General features: G+C 45.3%; 1 protein-coding gene across 2 annotated transcripts in view; it reads right to left on the bottom strand.

The window, feature by feature from the left end:
• The window catches only part of TRPV4 (transient receptor potential cation channel subfamily V member 4), an 84,902-nt gene extending 69,668 nt beyond the window's left edge, over window positions 1–15,234 (bottom strand). Inside the window, exon 1 of one of the 2 annotated variants that reach the window (XM_083146212.1) lies at window positions 14,452–15,233. The gene's annotated coding sequence lies outside the window, so the exon portion shown is untranslated. Of the gene's footprint in view, window positions 1–14,451 lie in introns of both variants that reach the window. The other variant, XM_083146220.1, reaches the window with a different exon arrangement.
• Window positions 15,235–22,659: the final 7,425 nt, after the last annotated feature.

Consider the following 22,659-nt stretch of genomic DNA (forward strand, 5'->3'; position numbering starts at 1 on the left):
CCACCGCTGGCCGCCCCCACCACCGCTGCCCGCCCCCACCACCGCAGCCGCCGCTGCCCGCCCCCACTACTGCCGCTGCCCGCCCCCACTACTCCTCACCGCCCTGCAGCTCCCCGGGTTTTTTTAACATGGGATAAATCGCATGCGATTTATCCCATGTAAAAAATTGCACATCAAGTGCCAAATTGTATGTGAGCCTCCCGGGGAGCTGCCGGGCGGCTCGCAGGTAAATTGGGTCCGACTTGTCCCTAGGACAAGTCGGCCTAATGTATGGGGGCCTTTAGATTTGGGTGGGGTTTTACTTCAAAGTGAGATCTATATTGAAGTGTAAAAATAAAGCAGCCTGTATTTTCCCTGCACAGAAACAAAATTACTCACCCAAATCTAATTCTCTCTGCACATGTTACATCTGCCCCCTGCAGTGCACATGGTTTTGTCCATCTAAGAAGTATTTTGTCAGAAAGAGTGAACCAAAATAAGGCCCCTTGTTCTCCTGTTTCATCCTCAATGTATTTCCAAATTAATGTAGGACATTCTTCAGGTCCCAGGTTTTAAAAATATGATTTGACAGCATTCCAACACTTTAGCATTTTGTCTATTGCAGGTAATAAAGATAGCCACCTTGTTGGTACATGTCTCAGAAGGCTATCACCGTCCATTTCCATAAACTCTAAAATATCATTCAGTGCCTCTGCCCGTTTTGCTGAGACAGAAAAGTGACCAAACACTTTTAGTATGAAAGCTTCCACATCACACTGAAGCAAATCACACCTCTTTTTTGCAGCATTGTGCACAAGGTGTGCAGGGCATTTAGCTGCTAAAATATTTACATTTTCTTGAGTGAGAAGTTGATACACTGAATGACATTTTCCAAAATTTACATTTGCACTGCATGCAGAATATGCAGATAGGTATCTGAGATTTAGCTTGTATTTCCATAAGATATCAACAGTCTTTTGTTTTATGTTTTCTGCAGTTTCATTGTAATCTTTAAAAAAAAAATATTTGAGAAGGCGATTGGCAGTGCCATTTTTTAAATCAAAATATCTAACTGTCAGAGGAAACATCTTTTTGTTACCATGATTTGATGCATCACTTGATACACTATAGAAAGCATAATCATTTGCCACATCTGCAAAAATCAGCTCTACACTATAAGGGGCTGATACATCAGTTATCAAAGTTTCCCCTTTTGTTCGCCCACAAGACATTTTTGTCACAACATCAGAATCTGGAAATGTAACTTTACTTAATTTTATGGAGCAATGAAAAGAGCAATATGATAGTGCCTGTCGATTTGTATGGTATGCCCAGGTTAATTCAGCAGCTGCTATTTTGAACTGAGCATTATCATCTTTTTGAGAACCAAAAAAACTTGTAATTGATTTAGATGCACTTGTTTGTCTCATGCAATTCAGTGTGCATATGTGCTTTCACATCACCTTCTCCACCATGCCCATTTCCAAATTATTTTCTGCATATTATACAGTATGCTTTGTTTTTGTTGTCCACTTCTCTGATCCACCTGTAGGTATCTTTCCATTTGTTGTTAAAGTAACACAAACGTTTCATCTTTTAAACTTGTTTGGCAGTGTATGGGTTTTGCTGCCATTGCTGTTGCAACTATCATGATCACTTTCACTATCTGACATGGCCCAATTTAAACTGACAATGTTCAACGAATCAAGTAGGCCTAACACAAATATGAACAGTGTCCAGTCACTTCAGTGTGAGAAACAGCAAAAGTGAAAAACATGAAATTTAAAGAAACACGCTATGAAGAAGATAGTCTATTTGCATTCAGTTTATGTGTTCCATCATGCAAATCCAACATGGTGTTGCCAACACCAGTGCACAGCAGGTCTACAGACTACAGGCGCACCCTCAATTATTTCAATACTTCATTGCTTCTTATCAGTGCATCTGCATTGTTTAGGAAAAGACAGTGCGAAAGAAACAAGTTATTGTAATGAATTAATTCAGAATAAAAGGCTTACCAGAAGAGAGCAGTATCAACAACTGACCTTTCGTAAATACTGGCGTTAGTTGCGTACCTGCCAGCCTCTAATAATGTAAGCGTGAAGGGTGAAGTCGTGGACAGAAGGGACAGAATATTGTGACATGAACTGCCGGGGCGGCCTAGCTGCGTTCTTCTGTGATCACCGGGAGAGTTGGCGTGCGGGAGCGCGACTTGCTGCGGAAGTCGGTAGAGCGAATATCACGGGCATCTTCCCGCCAACGAGAACAAGCTCTTCCGGGAGAGTCACCAGATCAAAATGCAGCGCTGCCTAATATCTCCAGAGTTGACAAATGTTCTATTTGCCATGCCTGAATCCACCAACATTTTGAGTTACTTAAAACCGGGACTTTCTGCGTCCCGGGATGGGTTTGGCCGGGATGCGGGATTTACGAGTCAAAACCGGGACAGTCCTGGGCAAACCGGGATGGTTAGTCACCCTAATACCAGCCCTAGCTGGCATATCCCCATAGCAGCCTATTGGCTTCTCTTCGCAGAGCTGCTGTGTGAGGGATCTGACACGGGTCCCTCCCAACAAACCCCGTAGCCAGCAGCTTCTCTGTGCATGCACAGAAGGACTTCCCTGTAAGAAAAGAGGAAGTCCAGGCTGCAGCAGAGATCACAAAGGGCAGCTTTTATTGGGAGAGCTGCCCTTTGCATATGTAAGTACATATGCTATGAGCATTGACGCGATAGGCATCGGGATGTTCCGTTCGGAAGGTTTTCAGGTTTAGGGCGGTATTCAATCCCGTGTCACAATTGTAGGACTGACCCAACAGTCGTGACTGTTCTCGGCAAGCTCGACTACATCTCAGCAGGTGGGATTCAATGTCCCGCCTGCCGAACGCCCAAAAAGTGGGTGTAGCCATGAGATACGGCCAGGAGCACGACAATCCATGGCCGTTCTTGTCAGAATGGGCCCAACTGCTTCTAAAGTCTAGTCCGTTCTTCCGAGATGCCTGTTCAAGGCTGTCAGGAAAGACAGCATTTAAAAGGCACCCGCCACTATTTCCCCTGTCAGAAATAGCGGCGGGGGATTTAATACCCACCTTAGAGTCAGTGGGTGAAATTTAATAGGAGGAGAGATTCAAAAAGTGAGAGATTTGGTAAGAAATCTCCAGTTTTTTTTAAAGTGGCAATCATTTACACTGCAAAACCAGTTTGATTTTGCAGTGTAAATGATTGCTGCTTTAAAAAAACTGGAGATTTCTTCCCAAATCTCTCACTTTCTGAATATCTCATCCTATTAAATCTCACCCAGTATTTTTAAATTTTGTCACCTAACCACATGTGTGAAAATAGGGCCTGATTCTTTTTTGCAAGTAAAGCAAAGCAAAAACAGCATGCAATTAGGCAAAAACATGTTGCCCTGCAGATGGGGCAAATTAAGCATGTGCAAAGAGAAATAATTGAAGTGTAAAAAGTAAAGGCACCCAGTATTTGTGCGTTAAAAGCAGCCAGTATTTACCAAGCACATAAAAATATATATACAAATGTATTTGATCCCCCTTGCATGGCAACATGGTTGGTTCCAAACATAAAGTTACTTACTTTTGAACCATAGTGTATTTCGTAATACCAAACACATATAATTCTCTTTGCGTAGCTGACCTTTTGTTGCAGTTTTCTTCCTTGATGGGAAGAAAATATATTGCGGACACAATATTTCAGTCACTCCCTCACATACTATACAATTACAGGATATATACCCCAATGCGACCTGATCACCATAGCTCCGGTAACAATCTGTATGTGTAATTCATACCAGGAGATTATAAGCACCATACAGAAAGAAAAAAAAGACAACCCACTGGCAGAAAAAGGAGATGAACTTATTCCATTAACCAGTTAATGGTTGTAAGTTGACAGGTCATGGTCTGTCAGTCAGCAACAAATGGCTAACCGTAATTAAAACTGTACTTTGCTTACAGTGCTATTGCTTTACCTTATCGGTTTTCATATTCCTCATGCTGTAAATACACGGTTCTCCACCAAATGGATACCGCAAGGTATAAATAAACATACAGCAAATAGAATCCCTAAATATTCTACCAATATTTTTTTTGTGAACTCATTCGGACTTAAGAAACAATATAAGCACAAACATGAATATTACAAACTAGTTAAAAGCCCATCGAAATGACAGCTTAGTCCCTATCTCATACTTGCTGACTTTTCAATGTCCCTCTCCGGGAAAAGCCCGGAGAGGGCAACAAAATGTGCAGGTCGGGGGGCGGGGACAAGGCTGCCGTATCAAAGCCCCGCTCCCAATCAACACAAACGCTGCGATTCCCGGGTCCGCGAGTAGGGCCCCTCCTCCCCTGGACCCACGATTTACGGCACTTCTTTCCCCAGCTCCAGGATGGAATGCGGGAGCCTTGCCCAACTTCCCAGGGGGCCAGGAGGGGGACCCGATTTTCGGGAGACTCCCAGCCATTCCGGGAGGGTAGGCAAGTATGCCCTATCTTCTCCTACCCCTAATCTCGGTCTTCACAGCTCCCTCTCTCCATATCCAGTAAGTTTGAAAGAAACAAGATTATTTTGCTTTCACTTTCAATTAAGGAGTAATTTGGTCTGAGTGGCCTCTAGTGGTCACTTGGCGTTACTTCACCTCAGAGGTGGAGTAATATATACAGTATGCTGTGTGGTCATAATTAACTAAACATTATAGACTTCTGGCACCTATTGCTGGATTTCACCATTTTAAACTGGTAGATGTTAGAGCCGTATAGGCATATTTTTTTATGAATGTGTGAAGAGCTTCTTTGCTCAACTGTAATGTATTTACTTATGTGCCATTTGTAGTTAAGTACCACAAATGCAATAGCAAGGGATGGCAAAGAATAAACATGTTAATCTAGTATGGCTTGCGTGCTTGGGAGTGTGCTATATGGTTATGAGTTGCTCTGAGCTGTCTCCTGGTTCATGATATGAATGCCATGGCTTGCTATGGAGTGCTGCACCTTCGCAGTGTGATGCTAGCAACCTTTGTGTGTTGTATATGGAGTGGGTAGAGTCTAAGGGGGTATTCTATCCCCCGCCGCTATTTCCATTAATGAGGAAGTTCCTCATCAACCATGGCCATGCTGCAGCTGTAGAATGGCCAGCACTGCCCCCAGCGCTCCCTTCCCTGCCAGTCTAGACAAGTATGTATACACTTGTGGATACCCGGTCCCCACCGTTGCCAATATCGTCATCAGGGATCGCCAAGTGTTTATGGGGCTTTAGTGGAATTTGAGTGGAGAAATGTGGGATCTGAGGGTACGTGTGGGAGGATTTTGAAGCAGTGAGGAGTCTGTTGGCATCATCATGCATACTCCCCAGCTTAATATAGGACAGAAATGATTGTAGGGGTTTCAAACAAATATGCTTGGACATTTGCATCCAAATGTCAGAGGTATCATACGAAGCATCCAGCACTGTACTAGTAGCATTTGCACCATGTATATCTACATAGTCTATGCCAGCATCTTTAAATGCGTGCATAATAAGCGATTTGTGGTACTACCAATATAGTCAACGATATCAGAGGTGCCGCCAGGCGAACAATATAGCGCATACACACTGAAAGATATTGTTAAGGATCGTTCAGTGACATTCCTTGGTTCCCCTCAATGAGCATACATGGGTTTGACAATAGGGGGGTGGGGAGTCATCATTCGTTGTTCATATCATGCACACTGGACAATATTTTAAACAGTATCGCTCAGAAGGTCCAAAATGTGCAATATTGTTTAACCCCTTCAGTGGAAATCCCGAGAATTTTCCGGGCTATGCTTCAGTGCCGAGACTGGCAAGCCCGGAAAAATTTGCGGTATTGCCACTGTTTAGCACTGGGAAGCGCTGCTGAGTTGATCACTGAACTCCACTAGCTTCAGCGCTACCTGGCTCCCTCCTGTTACAGCCTGTGGCGCCGGGTTCTGACACGCCAGGTTGCCAGAGGCAGGGCCGGGCAGCGGCTGACATAGTGCTCAGCGGCACTGCCCAGCCCTGGGAGACAGCGTGGTGGGTTTTTTTAGGGAGCGCTCCCCCTAAAAAAACTCGCCCAGTGGGGTGTGCTCCCTAAATAAAAAAAAACCACTGAAGGGGTTAAAAAAAAAAAAGTGTGCACACATTTTTAAAGGAGACACCGGATGAAAACTATAGGCTTTGCACCACACCAAAATAGTGAAATGACAACTACCTATTACCCAATTGCTGAGGTGAGGCAAACATTACATGGCTTCAGAATACACCCTAGTTGTATCCAAAAATAGCTCTGGTGAGGACTTAATTATTTATGTTAATATTCATATTTATACCCATATGCAGAAAATGTTTAAAGTAGTAAACTAGCACTAGCTGTAAGCAACACATTTTATCATGGCACCTGCACGTTGCAATGTTGCTTTAAGAAGCATGAGTTTGCCTTTGACAGACAAAGTATTGCAGCAGGGTGAGTTATGTTGCCCATTTCTTGTTTCATTTCACTATTTGTGGGTTTTGCTGACTGTATTCACTTCCTCCAAAGGGTGTAGACTAAAATCCATTACAATGCTGACTTTACTTTGTGCCTCAAACCTCAGTATTGTAAATAGCTCCTAATACTGGTTATGGCTTAGTCTTCCACGTCAATGTAACAGGTAACTGCTTTGCTTACAACCTCAAGTTTTCACTTTAGTTTCCCCATCAGAACATTCTCCTCGGCATTACTTTTTACTCCATGAGACCACAATATTTGCTATTAGCTATGGCTTGGACCACTTGGACCCCTTTCACACTGCACCTCAGACCTGGGTAAGTGGACGTGAAAGCACCTAAGCTTATAACCCAGGTCGACCAACCCAGCAATTCCACCCCGGGTTAAACTCGTTTCGCCCTCTGTATTATCAGACCCGAGCCAAACCCGGGATCAAAATCCCAGGTCCGACCCAGCAATACGATCCGACAGGGATATTAGTGTATAGCATGGATTTTTCAGGCATAAGGAAAAGATGTGCATTCTCTGTCTAGGAATTCTAAACAGGAATAGTCCAAAGGGTATATTAAAATAAATAAACATGCAAAAGTGCGCATCGGACATGAGTCGGTGGTCAGATCGGCATGCAGGTCCGAGCTTGGCGGGCCTGGGCGGGGAACAGGGGTTGAATGCAATCCATCACAAGTTATGTCCAGCTTTACAGAGCATACACACTTAGCGATTCCCGTCCCCCGTCCCCCGGCCAGCGATTTTCACAAGGGGGGGGGGGGGTAAAGCTTTCCACAGCAGGACATTTTGGAAAGCCATCATCCCTGTCGCTCATCTGATGAACGGCGGCAGCGGCCAACGATGATGCGGAAGCGGGCATTAGCGCTCATCACCGGGGCATACACATTGGGCGGTGTTGAGCTTAAAGCAGTTTAGAACACCCAAAGTGAGCTGCTTTCAGCTCAAAATCGCCCAGTCTTTAGTTTTCTCTTAATAACAAAGCTTCCCTAGCCAGCTGTGGCTGCAATGCGTGATGGCAACTTATCAAGCAACTAGTTACCAGCCCTTCAAAGTGACAAAGCAACATAACAGTATTGTCAGCTTCGGCGGCTGTGTGCACCCGAACTGTGCAACACTTAAACTGCTCTGCTGATTTCCCTCTAGTGGCCTGCTGGCTTGCAAAACACTTGAATACCCCCATATAGGCGAGAAGCAGTGTTAGCCTTGCACTATATAGGATAATATACAGAGATTTTTGAACCTTGTCAAATAACACAAATGAAGATGGGATTAAGGGCGGGATGTACTAAAGGGAAAATGCGGTAAAAACGGGGGTTTTACCGCATTTTCCTATTTACCATTACCCGTCCGCCCCGTTTTCGCCTGGCAGGGTATCGCCACCCAGAGGGTGGGATACCCTATAGAAGCCTATGGACTTCTATCGCCGCCTGACGTCCGCGCGCTCCCCCCCCTCCCGTCCTCCTGATCTCCTCCTCCCCCAGCAGGTGTCACAGCCGGGAGGACATCCGGCCGCAGGGGGGAGGAGGAGACGCAGGGGGACACTGGCAGCCGCCGGGATGTGACGGAGACCCCCGCAGACCAGATCAAAGGTATCGCGGGGGTCTCAGTCACCGCAACCCGATGCTGGCCGTATATGTTAGTACATATGCGGCAGCATTGCGGCGGCTGCCAGGCGAAGGGCGGCGATGTATATTAATACATCCCGCCCAAAGTGAATTATTCAGACCTTATCACTGCTTTGCGAAATTGCAGAGCCTTGCAGATAGCTGCTGCCTCACCAGAGTGATTGCACGCCCTTTGCCAGCTTGCAAACAACTTGCGAAAACAAGTGCAAATCCATTCAAACCTCATTCACCATCAAATGATTTTCCCAGTGTGTGCAGTCTGTGCGTAACCTAGAACCTACTGTGCCTGTGTGACAGAGACAGGCTAATCGAGACCAGATCGGATGTCACACACACCCTCCTGAAAATGCCTGGGCATGCCCACGTTTTTAACTTCGCAACAAGAAAAGCTAAGTAATCATGAAAGTCAGATGATGATCTATAAAATATAACTTTTAATGATATTCTGTTTTACTGACACTCCCAGAAAACAGTTACTCGCCCCCCCCCCCCCCAAATGCCAGCTTTCCGTCAACTTGTGAACGGCTTGTGAACAGAAAAGATGCTATATTTTGTCAATGAATGGCGTTGCACATGTGCACTACAATCCGTACGCATGCACAGTCTATCGATAAACGTCCTCCGTGAGAAAGTCTGCGAGCAGGTCTGAAGAATCCCCTAAGTCAACTCACAGTGCAGCTGCGACACCCGGACACCCATTCCGAATTATACACAGGCTAAAGGCATGCATAGATTTGAAATTCTAGCAATAGATTCTTCTTTTTAAATTTTGTGCTTTTGCAATAGTCAAAAGCACATCCTGTATTACTGTGATAAGTGACAATACAGGATGTGTATTTGCACTGACATAAATGACCATGTTGATAGACTCACCCCGGGGGAAAAGTACTAAGAAGGCCGATTACAGTAGATCCGGTCTACGAATCGGTATGACCAGGAGAACTACAAGTCCCAGCATGCGGGGCATTAATGGGCTGGCTGGGACTTGTAGTCTACTACATAACCAATACCCCAAGAATATATATACACACACACACACGCCTGTAAAAATAAAACTTTAATACATATATTCATACATACTTGCCTATAGGGTCAAAGGCCTGTCTTCTTCTCCAGTAGAACTCACATTGCTTTACCAAAATGGCTACTGAGCATGCAGCAAACTATGCTTTAGGCTGGCGAAGAGTGTGTGAAGGCAAATCCGCGCCACCCACAATATGGCAGATTGGTCCCTTTCTGACAGGAAGCATGTCAAATCAATTTTGTATTGAATAGACGGAAACCGGTGAGTGGAAAGCTGGGATTCAGCAGTCGATTGCTGTAGGAACGGCAAACTATTGAATCTGTGAAGGGATTCAACTGGAATTGAATAAACCCCTATGAATAGTTTTCCAATTACCCCCTAACACCAAACCTACTGAGTCAAAATGCAAATATGTTATGTACTTATCTTTTTTATTTTTTATTTTTAAGTACAATTTTTATTGAGAAGCCATACAAGAAGAGTACAAATTCATGTACTTATCTTAAGCAAGCTAGTGAATAGTTTTAAAATGAAGAATGACAAAGCTTTGTCTGAGTTAAACTATACTATTTATATTGTTTTAGTTGAATCATAATAATAATAATAATAATAATAATAATAATTACTATATAGGGTACTTGTTTCCTAGCACGGCTCCCATCGCATCGCAGACCATAAGGCATACGATGGTATGCGATGCGATGTTACGCAATGGCAGCCGATGTTATACAATTTTAAATTGTATACCATCGCATTGTATGCCATATACAATGGTATACGATTTTAAAATGTATAAGCACCCTCACCCTAATGGGTGTTTTCAATGTTAAATGTGCCCACTATAAGATAATAGTATAAGCTAATGGGTGCTTACTATGTTAAAGGCACCCCCAACGCCACCCCGAAGCGTGGCGAGCGCAGCGAGCCCGCGAGGGGTGGTGGTACGCATCCTCCGACCTTTTCATACCCCCACTATCCACGTCGGCGTGGAGTTGATTTTATATAGTGTGGCAAGCGCAGCGAGCCCGAAGCGTGGCGAGGGGATGCGGAATACATGTAAAGTAATACGCGTCCGCTCGCCACCGTATATATGCCATTAGGGTGCTTATACAATTAAAAATCATATAGGGGCTTATACAATTTAAAATCGCATCGCATGAGGGCATATGGCATGCGATGCGATTTGATGTCGTACAACTTAATATCCTGGGCGCCGTGCTAGGAAACAGTACCCTATATAGCACTTCTCCACAACAGGACTCCAAGTTACAGCTATAACAAAAAACGGTACTCTTTACCTAGAACGGCGCCCACGATGTTCATCGCGGTTATCGGGCCGAAAATCGCAGTCATCGCGGTGATTGAGGCATCGCGGGTGTTATTTGCGGTACAAGATGACCGTGATGCATCGCGTCGGTCGCATCGCGGGTGCACAATAATGTGGCCGCGATTACCTCGATGGGCGCCGTTCTAGGTAAAGAGTACCCAAAAAACCTAGAGAGCACAATAAACAGAATGCAGACTTGGTGCAGTCATTTTGAGTAATAAATTCCACAGATCATGTATTCCACCCATAAAAAGTACCAGGCCAGGTAGCTATTTTGGGCGCACTATGTAGTATTACCTTGGGTGGAATAGGTCACGCTGAAAGTAGAGGACTCAAAATGTGGTGTTTGTAGCATTCTAATGTAGGGTACATACCAGAATTACCATGATCGTGTGATGATTTCCTTGAAATTATACGACAGTCGCACGATCTGCAAACTATCTGCTCACGATCTGTACCTAGTGTTCCCGCTAGGCTGTTTTAGCGGCCTGATTTTTAAAGGGCAAAATGCGCCCTGCCCCTCTGGCAGCGCCCCGCTAAAACAGCCTGCCTCCATCCCCTCTGGTGTGACCGGGGAAGCCCGGCGCCGCTGTAGATAGCGATGCCCGGCGCTTCCCCGGCAGTGCAGAGCCTTCCAGGTTGCCCGGACCAGCCCCCTTCAGTGAAGCCAGTGGCCGGGCCCGCCCCTTTTCTTGACGCCGGCTGCCGGGCCTGCCCCTTTTGTAATGTTGCCGGCCCGGAACCTCCCCAAACAGAGACGTCGGTGGGCCCGGTCCGCCCCCTTACACTGCCCCTGTACACTATGTACCCAATCCAATGTAGATGACGAATATTTAGTGCAGCATGTAAAATCTCTAAATGACCAGCGGGGAAGAGCATCGGATCAGAATCGCATTGAAAACATGCTGTTGTTTTTACATACAATCAGTCTAAATTGCATCAAAATTGGAGGAACTGAGCCCAAATCGTTCTAGTGTGTACCAAGCATAACACTCGTAATAAGGTCCTAACACAACAGTCAGGCCCATGTATTTTGCATCCGAACCACAAGTACTAGGTGAGGCACTACAAAGGTTACACTGTCAGAGAGAAAACACACACGACCCAAGTCATCCATGGGAAAACTGACACGTGTGTAATAAGATACATGTAGTACAATTGGATTATTCTGACACCTGGACTTGCGAAACACCTGAACAGGATAATATTACCAGGAAAACTACAGTATACAGTAATAAAAACATCATCTAATGGTTAAAGAACCATTAAAGAAGCACATATACTACATAAGGAGAGCGTGGATAATGAGAAAGAGTAGTCTGACAAACATGAACACATCTAACAAACTTGTACAGTCTTGTCAAATATTTTGTACGGTCTCCTGTCTGACCTCCCCTGTGATTCTATACACTGCATGTCTATGTATAGTTTAGGATCAGACCCACAAGCTATATTTATGTATGAGGCACACCCTTTGCAAAGGATATATACACCACATTTTATACAAAAATGTTCCCTTCTGCATATAGAACATGCAGTTTATGAGACCACCTGTCTGCAGCTGTTCCCACCAAAGCATGCCAGGTAAACGCCAGCCCACACGAAATCCCGCCCATGTGCACGGCTGCAAGTGCATTCGCAGCCATGCACACATGGGGGAATCCATTTGTAATCACTCACTATCAAATGGATTTCCCCCTGCTCACAGCCGCCGAATAAGTCTAGACTTACTCGCCACTGTGAAAAACATGGGCAGAAGTAGGCCGCTGATGATGATGGTTGCCTTCACTCCCAACAGCCCGGCAATGCCTGCATTTTCTGTGGCACTCCCCGAAAACGCCATAGTTACGCTTCCAAAGGCACGGCGACTGTCAATCATCCCGCAAACGGCCAACGATGGCAAGACACTGCCGGCCTCGCTCATTGGGGGCCCCATGCATGCGCACTGAGAACAGTGCTCTTGCACGGTAGTTTGATAATCGTCAGCATCAGTATTGAGATGTTTTGTGGCCCTACTTGATCAGAATGGCCATGGAATATTAAAATGAAAAATGATGTATATGTGTGTATTACATACATACTTTTATATGCAAATTTCAGAGATAGAGATGGGTCTTTGCTGGACATCCAATTCGATGAATGACTGCGGTACAGACATGCTTTACATACAGAAAGATCCGAGCACTCTCAGTTGCATTCAATGTTACATATATAGCACATACATGGTAAACCTGTTACTACCTTCCAGTAATGGACATGTTAAAGGTCATGATTGTCTACACAGCCTGTATGTGCAACCACTGAATGGTAGACGATCAGCCTACCACCAACTTTGGCCCATCCGGTATATTTACTGCTAGTTTATCTTTTTTTATTTTTTTTCAATGTAACGTCTGTGTCCAAGAGGACATTGTATTAACTATGAATAGCACATTTAATTCACGTTGCTATTTTTAAATGTTTAAAACTAAGGATTGAAACAATTCATCTAAATTGGCAATCATTCAATAATACCAACTTCAATGAATAATTAAATACTAGCAGGGTGCATTGTTCATGCAACAATGTCAACATGTAATCGGTGGCTTTGTCTTGGGATAGTAAGTCATTATTTGGCACGATAGATCAGTGATTGCCAGTCAACGCTTTACTTTTAGCAAGATTTTAGTATTATCCATGTTTAAGCACAAGGGGTTAATTCAAATAGGGTGGTGCAGCAATTGCTGACACACAGAGGACAGGATGCCCTGGGGCAGAGTGTTCCACAGATTTTGGCTGGGTAGAGGTCCTCCTTGGTAATCTGCAATCCTGCCCCCAAAGGATTGCAGATTACCAAGGAGGACCTCTGCCCAGCCAAAATCTGTGGAGCCGACAGGGTGAGCCCATTTTTGGAACACACTGGGTGAGATTTAATAGGATGAGATATTCAGAAAGTGAGAGATTTGGTAAGAAATCTCCAGGTTTTTTAAAGCGGCAATCATTTACACTGCAAAACCAGTTTTATTTTGCAGTGTAAATGATTGCCGCTTTAAAAAAACTGGAGATTTCTCACAAAATCTCTCACTTTCTGAATCTCTCATCCTATTAAATCTCACCCTCTGTCTTTACCATCCTGGCTCCACCTTTTTAGCTGGGTAAGGAGGGATTTGCTGTTATTCATTTCTACTGTGTACATTTTTGTATGTGCAACCTTTTTGTCTATGTTTATATGAAATAAAATTAATTTTGATATTTAAGGAAACCTTGCTGGAATTCTTTGTATATCAAAGAACTTTTTACCCAGTGCACTAAAGGTCCCCTTCACCCACTCTACATATACAGCATGCAGCAATGCCACAAACGTGATTCACATTGCACACATATAACCAGTAGTATCAGGGTATGGATCATTAGGTCACCACCATTATGGTCGACAAGCATTAGGTCGACACCATTAGGTCGACATGCAGGAAGGTCGACAAGGTCATTAGGTCAACATGGGTAAGATCGACATTGAAAAAGTCAATATTTTTTTAGGTTAACATGGGTAAGGTCGACATTGAAAAAGTCAATTTTTTTTAAATTAAACTGGAACGTCAACAACGTCAAATGTAGCACCACGTCCCATCGCATGGCTCGCTACGCTCGGCACACTATTGTATTCTCCCGCCACGCCCTAGTGGATGGTAGGGCATGAAATACCGCCTGTTGGCTCAAAAAAAACCATGTCGCCCTAATGACCCTGTCGACCTAATCCATGGCGATCTTATGGTATGTCGACATTCCTGCATGTCGACCATTATGCTGTTGACCCAATGACAGTATCCTTAGTATTCATGGTACATAAATCAAATCCAAGTATTGCAAACCATCACATGAATAATATTCTCATTATGAAACAGAACAGCGGGACTAGAACGCAGTAACTGTACTATGCACGAGGTGTTGTATAATCTTCTAGTGCCGGGACCATAGAGCAGCCAGTTATAGCCTATATATTATAGGACATACCTGGAACGGTGAGGCTGCGGAAGATCACTAGACTAACGTCAACAAATCCTGGACAATGGATTGAAGAGGTGGAGAATCATGTGCAGGGAATCAGGCGGAGAAATCAGGGGAGCAGATCCGGTGAAGAACCCTGGGCAGTGGATCAGGTGGAGAACCCTGGGCAGGGAATCAGGTGGAGAAATCCGGGGAGCAGATCCGGTGAAGAACGCTAGGCAGTGGATCAGGTGGAGAACCCTGGGCAGGGAATCAGGTGGAGAAACCCGGGCAGCGGATCCGGTGGAGAAACCCGGGCAGCGGATCAAGTGAAGAACCCTGGGCAATGGATCAGGTGGAGATTAGAACCCTGGGCAGCGGATCAAGTGAAGAACCCTGGGCAGTGGATCAGGTGGAGATTAGAACCCTGGGCAGCGGATCAAGTGGAGAACTTTGGGCAGTGGATGATGATGCAGCAGCAGCAGCAGCAGTACAGGAGACGGAGCAATAGCAGCTGCAGGTAGTACGCCCGGCTCCTGTGTGCAGCAGGGAGTCATACACACACTGAGTAGAAGGAACCCAGGAGTCGAATAGAATATCTGATTAGCCCTGTAGTAGAATACGGCCACCTATTTCTCATATCCAGACCTGAGTCCGCCAGGAGAGTTACAGTGGCAGGAAAGAGCTGGACAACTGTGAAACATTCTTCTCATTCATCCTGAGCCCCGGCGCCTGGGACTGTCCTTGTGTAGATGGAAAAGTTGAATTGAGAAAGACAGACGGACCCTCCTTCTCCACACAGTGCTAAGCAGTATTCTCCACCCCTCCTCCTCCCCCGTAACAAAAACATTCACTCCCAAAACCCAAAATAACGCCTATATGTACAGTAGTCTGCCTCACACACAGACAAGACTGTATACCTCCAGCTGCCCTCAGCATCCTGCAGGTGTTGTATTAAATGATGGATTCAGTCACTGAAAGTGTAATGGAAGCTAGGCTGTCAGCCTAGGGTGTTCCAACCGACTACACCCTAGGCATGCTGAGATAATAGTTCTACAACAGTAGCTAGCCAAGTTGTCAAAGTTTGGTTTTAGTCTTAAACTGACATAATATATTAACATACTCGCTATAGTAATATCCGCCTAAAAAATATATTAGTATTTACATGTTTTCACCATATAAATTGTCAGAAAATGTAAGAATATTCCTAATGTGTAAAAAATGAATGGATATAGCCATTTCTACTTTATTTTTCAACCCCTGTTAGTTCACAATAAGGGCGGGATGCCATAAAATCCGAGGCCCCTCTCCATACATCGCCAGCTACCGCAAAGATAATTATCACATATACACTAACATATGCCATAATTATTGCAAAGGACAGCTCTTGCGTTAAGAGCTGCCCTTTGCGATGTGCCCGGCAACGTGTGCGCGGTCCCCAACGTCTCCCCCTTTTCCTGCCCGGCAGCTCCCTGCTCAGATGGATGCAGGGGTTGCTGGGCTCTGCCTCCTCCTCCTCCTCCTCCCTGCAGCCGAAAGAGGTGCAGGGAGGGGGTCACTGCAGGAGGCTGCCAGGACATCGGTGAGGGGGGGCAGCGCAGATCGGCAGGGGGGTGTGCGGGGATGCGAAAGGGAAGCCATTAGGCTTCATTGGGGTTACGCCAGGTAGAGCTGGCATAACGCCCCGCAGCGAAACCCCGGTGGTGGGGTTTTACTGCAGATGAAAATGTGGTAAAACCCCCGAAAACAGGGGTTTCACCGCATTTTCTGTTTAGTGCATCTCGTCCTAATTCTGAACTCCAGTATATAGCTGTAGGTATATCACTTTGGGCGGGATTCACTAACATCCGCGGGCCTTCTCCGCCACACATCGCCGGCTACTGCAGAAATAATTGTCGCATATGCGATAATTATTGCAAAGGACAGCTCTTGCATTAAGAGCTGTCCTTTGTGTTGTGGCCGGCGATGTGCAGTGGGTCCCTCCTCCCTCCATGGGGGATACAGTCATTGGTTCACCAGCAAGTTGTTAGACAGTCATTAGGTCAAAATGTGTCTAGGTCGACATGCAGGAAGGTCGACATTAGTCTAGGTCAACATGGGTTAGGTTGACAGGGTCATGAGGTCGACATGGGTTAGGTTGACAGTCAAAAGGTCGACATGGGGGGCTGTTTTTTGAGCCAACATGTGCCGACAGGCGGTATTTCATGCCCTACCATCCACTAGGGCGTGGCGGGAGAATAAAACAGTGTGCCGAGCGTAGCAAGGCACTGAGCCCGAAGCGTGGCGAGTGCAGTTTAACCTTGTCCATGTCGACTGTTTCGACTTTTGGGTAAAAAAACCTGTGAAAAACCCCATGTCAACCTTTTGACTTTTGACCTAACCCATGTCGACCTAATGACCCTGTCAACCTAACCTATGTCGACCTAGACTCATGTCGACCTTCCAGCATGTTGATCTAGACACATGTCGAACTAAAGGCATGTCGACCTAATGAATGACTAACAACCTGCTGGTGACCAACTGATCCACACTCCTCCCTGGACCCTTACCCAGCTGCTGCTGCCGGCCTCCTCCTCCTAGCCTGCACCCAGAAGAGGTGCAGGGAGGAGGAGGTCACTAGTCTTGGCAGCACAGCAGGAGGCTGCCCGGAAACAGGTTGGGGGGCGTGATTGGGGAAGCCCATAGGCTTCTATTAGGTTACGCCAGCTAGAACTGGCGTGACTCCCCGCAGCGAAGCCCCAGTTGTGGGGCTTTGCTGCATATGAAAATGCGGTAAAAACCCTGATGATGTGATACTGTGGAAGGTGATAACACACCAGCCAATCAGCTCCTAACTATTAATACCCCTTTTACACCGCCGAAAAATCTGGGTCAGCAGCGGGTCAGACCTGGATCATCGGCGGTGTAAATGGGGTATATCCGTGCCCATTTACACGGGTCCTCTACCCAGGCCCTGACCTGGGTAGGACCCGTGTAAAGGCCGGTGTAAATGGTCCCGCTGCGGGTCCAGGCACCCGCAGCGGGTCCACAGCCTGCAGCGCTGGGGAAGCTGTCCCCAGGTGCTGTGGGAGGAGGGGGGTCCCTGCGGCTGCTGAGGGGAGGGGGGGTACCGGTCAGCCTGAGGTCAGAACCAGAGGGGATAATGTGCGTCGCCGTCGCTGCTGCTGTACCTCCCCCCGCAGACGCGAAGTTCCTCCGGCGAATGGACAGTAAGCATCGAGGGTCCCTCCGGCGCATGGGAACTACTGTAGTACTAGTTCCCATGCGCTGGAGGGACCCCTGCCACTGACTGTCCATTCGCCGCAGGAACTTCACGGCTGCGGGGGGAGGTACAGCAGCGGCGGCGGCGCACATCATCCCCTCCGGCTAATTGGCATCAAGATGCGATGCGATGTAATTTTTCACAGAAATTATGGACATGAGTTGAAATCATGTAAAATGCACCCCAATTGTAATTTTTCACACTGTACCACCCCCACTATCAACGCCAACCCGAAGCGTGGCGATCGCAGCAAGCCCGCGAGGGGCGGTGGTACGCGTCCTACGACCTTTTCATACCCCCACTATCCACATCGGTGTGGAGTTGGAATAGAAAGTGTGGCAAGGGCAGCGAGCCACCAAAGCGTGGCGAGCGGACGCGGATACCTTCACAGGTATCGGTGTCCCCTCGCGGGCTTCACAGGTATCCGTGTCCGCTCGCCACGCTTCGGGCTCGCCACACTTTCTATTCTCAACTCCACGCCGTCGTGGATAGTAGGGGTATGAAAAGGTCGTAGGACGCATACCGCCGCTCCTTATTGTTTCAAAAACTAGTTATACATTTTACCAAATAGAAGGTGCCGATACTGAGATTAAAAAAAATCATTAATATGTGTGCGCTATATCAATAACTATTAATAAATAAATAATCATTGACTCTTCATTGACTGTTTGCAAAATGGTATTTTCTGCCATCTAGTGACCATTAACAGAATTACACAGTTACTACAGTATGTTTAAGAATTGGCAAACATATCTTTCTGAACAGCCAGCCTCTGGGCAGTATTCAATGAAAAAAATTTGCGGTGCATGGCGAGAGATTTTTTCTCTCGCCGTGTTCCGGAGGGCTCGCTGCCTTTCCTGCTCGCTCTATTCAATGTGGTTAAGACTCGCTGCCACTCGCGGCAAGTCTTAACCCCTGCAGCGGACGAGCGTCCGCGGCAGGGAGCTGGCAGGGATCCGGGGGACGGTGGCATCCAGGGAGATTAAAGTCTCCCTGGATGCCCCAGAACATATGTGGAGGGGAGGGGGCTCCCCGGGACCCAGGCAGCACAAGCTGCCCCCCCCCCCCTATAGCCAGCGGGGGACCCAGTATTCACTGCACCCGATCGTGCATATGTAATGATCGGATGCAGTGAATATATGAATATCTAATGAGCGGCTCGAGCGCTCCGGCCCCCTGCTGGCTGCTCGGTGTAAAAAAAAATATATATATATTTATGTGCTATAAGCACATGAATAAAAATAACATGCCCCTTCACAGAAAAAAAAAACTGATTTTTTGACACCAAAATAAAAAAAAAAAAACTTTTAAATCACTTAAAAAGATGGCGAATATTTCACATTGAATAGGCTTGCTCGCTTTTGGAGAGCAAAATGCACCGTCCAAGGCGAAAAAAGCACAAATTCGCCATAAAACAGGGCAAATTTTTCTCATTGAATACTGCCCTCTGAGTGCATTTGTAAAACTATTGTTATTTTATTGAGAGGGAACAAATGGACTGCATGGCAAAAAGTCATGCTCTGTGCTGGCCCAAGGAGAAGCTGTAGATGCGGAGCATTTTGGTGGCTTGCCGCTGGGACTAGGGAAAACTGAGCATCCTGAGATCTTATGGATGCTCCAGGCAGTGGCTTTCTATTCTGTATGGGGTCGGTCCATGACAAATGCGGTGTTATTTCGGCCTTCTATACCCTGCTCAGCAGTACTGCTCCTCCACCACCACTATGTACGATATGTGTATAGCACAAAAAGGTTCTAATCACTAAGGTTGCAGAAAAGTGCACCAGAAATTTAGGTACTTGTTTCCTAGCACGGCGCCCACGATTTTCAATCATATGGCATCTTATGCATTCTATCGCATCGCATGCCATATAGCGGCATGCGATGTGATGCGATTTTGGCCCCCCCTATACAATTTTTAATTGTATAAGCACCCTAACAGGTGCTTACAATGTTAAATGCACCCCCACGCCACCCCCCACTATGAACGCCAACCCGAATCATGGTGATCGCAGCGAGCCCGCGAGGGGCGGCGGTACGCGTCCTCCGACCTTTTCATACCCCTACTATCCACGTCGGCGTGGAGTTGATTTTAGATAGTGTGGCGAGCACAGTGTATTACTTTACATGTATTCCGCTCACCACGCTTCGGGCTCGGTGGCTCGCTGCGCTCGCCACACTATCTAAAATCAACTCCACGCCGACGTGGATAGTGGGAGTATGAAAAGGTTGGAGGACGCGTACCGCCGTTGGCGATGATACTGGGGGTGGCGTGGGGGTGCTTTTAACATTGTAAGCACCCATTACGGTGCTTATACAATTAATAATCTTATTGGGGGCCATTTAACATTGAAAACACCCATTAGGGTGCTTATACAATTTAAAATCGTATACCATTGTATATGGCATACAATGACATACAATGACATACAATGCGATGGTATACGATTTTAAATTGTATAACATCGGGTGCCATCGCGTAACATGGCATCGCATACCATTGTAAGGCTTATGGTATGTGATGTGATGGGCACCATGCTAGGAAACAAGTACCCAAATTTATTTTCTGTATTTTTAGCTTTTCAGGTGAATACAGCTGGCATATACTAAGAGCATTTTTCAACTTCATGCCAAACAAATGATAAAGCATAAGAACAAGTAAATACAATTATTTGTCTGCAACAGAAGCATTCAAAATAAAGGAGAGAAAGATAGGTGTTCTATCCCAAGTCAAACATTTAAATTGGGATTCAACCGCTAAGATAATGAGTGTCCTTGCATGTATGAAACACATAGACCAATCTTGTTCCAGAAATATTATTATGGATATCCTAAAAACAGAGTTTGGGAAACACTAATTGTAATTCATTTGTTATATAATTGTGTAGTATATTAAGTAGAATATATCATATATTTAAAATGTTACTCAATATTGCACACATTTTATAAATACCGGTAATTTACATATTGTAGAAATTGTGCGTTTCAGTGCGAGCGATGCAGTGCACAGTACAAGTACACATTCTCTCTGGAAATGCTCTAACCTACCTGCACTTAAAATGAAGTGCCAGATCTGGAAGTAGGACCAATGAGGCCTCTGCGAAAAGCAAAGCATGTCCTGAAGCTGCTGGAAAGTGAGAATTATCTTTCCATGCACCACATGATGGAGACTCCCAGGCTTCCAGTACACAGAGGTGTAAAGTTGAAGACCAGGAACAAAGTCCAAATGGTACATTATAGGAGAGAGAAACTTGACTTTTTGTGGGATTTTAACCCTTTGCAGTCCAAATTTTTTTTTTGCAATTCATACAGTCTGGCAGTCTGATTTAAATGTTTCAATTAATTGTAAATATAGGTTTTTTTTTTATAAAAAAATGGTCTACATTGAATGTTGAACAATGTTAACATATTTATTTTAAAGTGGCTCATCATTGGATCTGCTATTAGCGCTAGGGCTGTTGAGCCTGACTAGACATTGCATCTGAAAGGGTTAACTATAATTTAAAAAGACATTAACATTTCAAATAGATTTATCATGTAGGCGCAAAACAGTAACATATAATCCATTTACTGTTAAAGTACCCAACTGGATGACTAATACCAGACAGTGCGATCTTTCAAACTATTCATGAATTAATTATCATATGCTCTGGCTGGCACTTTGCGGCCTCGCTCTCTTCGGCTCCATTCCATTCAGGTTTTCGCTGTAAACCCCCTGGCTATCTCACTGGTTGTGTATACTTTTACGCTGACAGATTGCCAATTCCTACTCACTACAGACTGAGAAACAACTGCCTTGGAATCAATATAAGACTAACCACACCCAAGGACAGGTCTGAATAGGTCTATCAGAACCAGGAGTCTATTGAGTGAGAAAATGTAATTCTTTCCCCCAAAACTAAATAACACATGTCCCTATGTGACTTCTCCAGGAAGTTTAGATACATTGCTCCATTAAACCTTTGAGTGCCAATATTTCTGCGAGCGATGTGCAAAAAATGTCAGCGTCGCTCACATTTGTTATATAAATCAAATAGAAAGTGTTGTGTAAAAAAAACCTGTATATTTCCTATATAATGTAAACATTACAGGTCATTATGATGAATACCAAAATGTTTATTTGGCAATTTTCAAACCTATTTTCATAAATTCACTTGGCACTTAAAGGGTTAATATAATTTGTATACCCTTCTGTACTGCAATATACAGAAATGATATATATTAATATATATTGTATACCCTTCATAGCTTACTCAAGAAGTCATGACAAAATGTAAAAGTAAAGATGAGGAAATTTTAATTGCAAAATACGAATTGTAACATACACATCGCATTAGAGAAAATCAGTAACCACTGTGTATAAGTAATGAGTCCACACTGGCTTTGTGCTATAGATAATCTGTGGGATCCAGCCCGGGATCCTTATAGGTAGTCAGTTTCCGACAATATTTGTCTTGTCTGCAGACTCAAGCTTCTAGGAGCCTGAGTTCCCTTTATCATACCTCACAACTGTCCTGATATTCCTGGGACCGTCCCGTTTGTTGCCAGCACTGTCCCATGTTGGGGGGATGGGGCATTTGGGAGTTCCCCCTGCTACCAGAGCAGCAAGGAAAAGACCCTGTGCCCATGCATATAGCGTCTATTCATGGCAGCCAGGGGGGCTCTGGCCATACCTTCAAGGTGGCAAAATGGGGGCATGGCCTTGTGGGAGCGTCATCCCTGTGAATACATGCTCTCTTTTGGCCATGACCTCTTACCAGGAGCGCACCGCTTTGTGGTGCCCAGACTCCCACTTTGCTTACCTTCAAAGTTTGGAGGTATGCCTGTATGATGAATACTGTGAAATAGATTTCCAGTGCAATTTAACAGACGTAAGATGCAGCTAGAATACAGTGGGCAATTCTTCAAAGCTGTAAAAGCCTTTGTAATTAGTTAACTGTATATCCTAAGCCGAAGCTGTGAGAGGAAGAAGCAAT

This window comes from Crinia signifera, chromosome 1, assembly GCF_055691185.1.
Source record: "Crinia signifera chromosome 1, ASM5569118v1, whole genome shotgun sequence".
In the NCBI taxonomy this organism is placed as follows: Eukaryota; Metazoa; Chordata; class Amphibia; order Anura; family Myobatrachidae; genus Crinia; species Crinia signifera.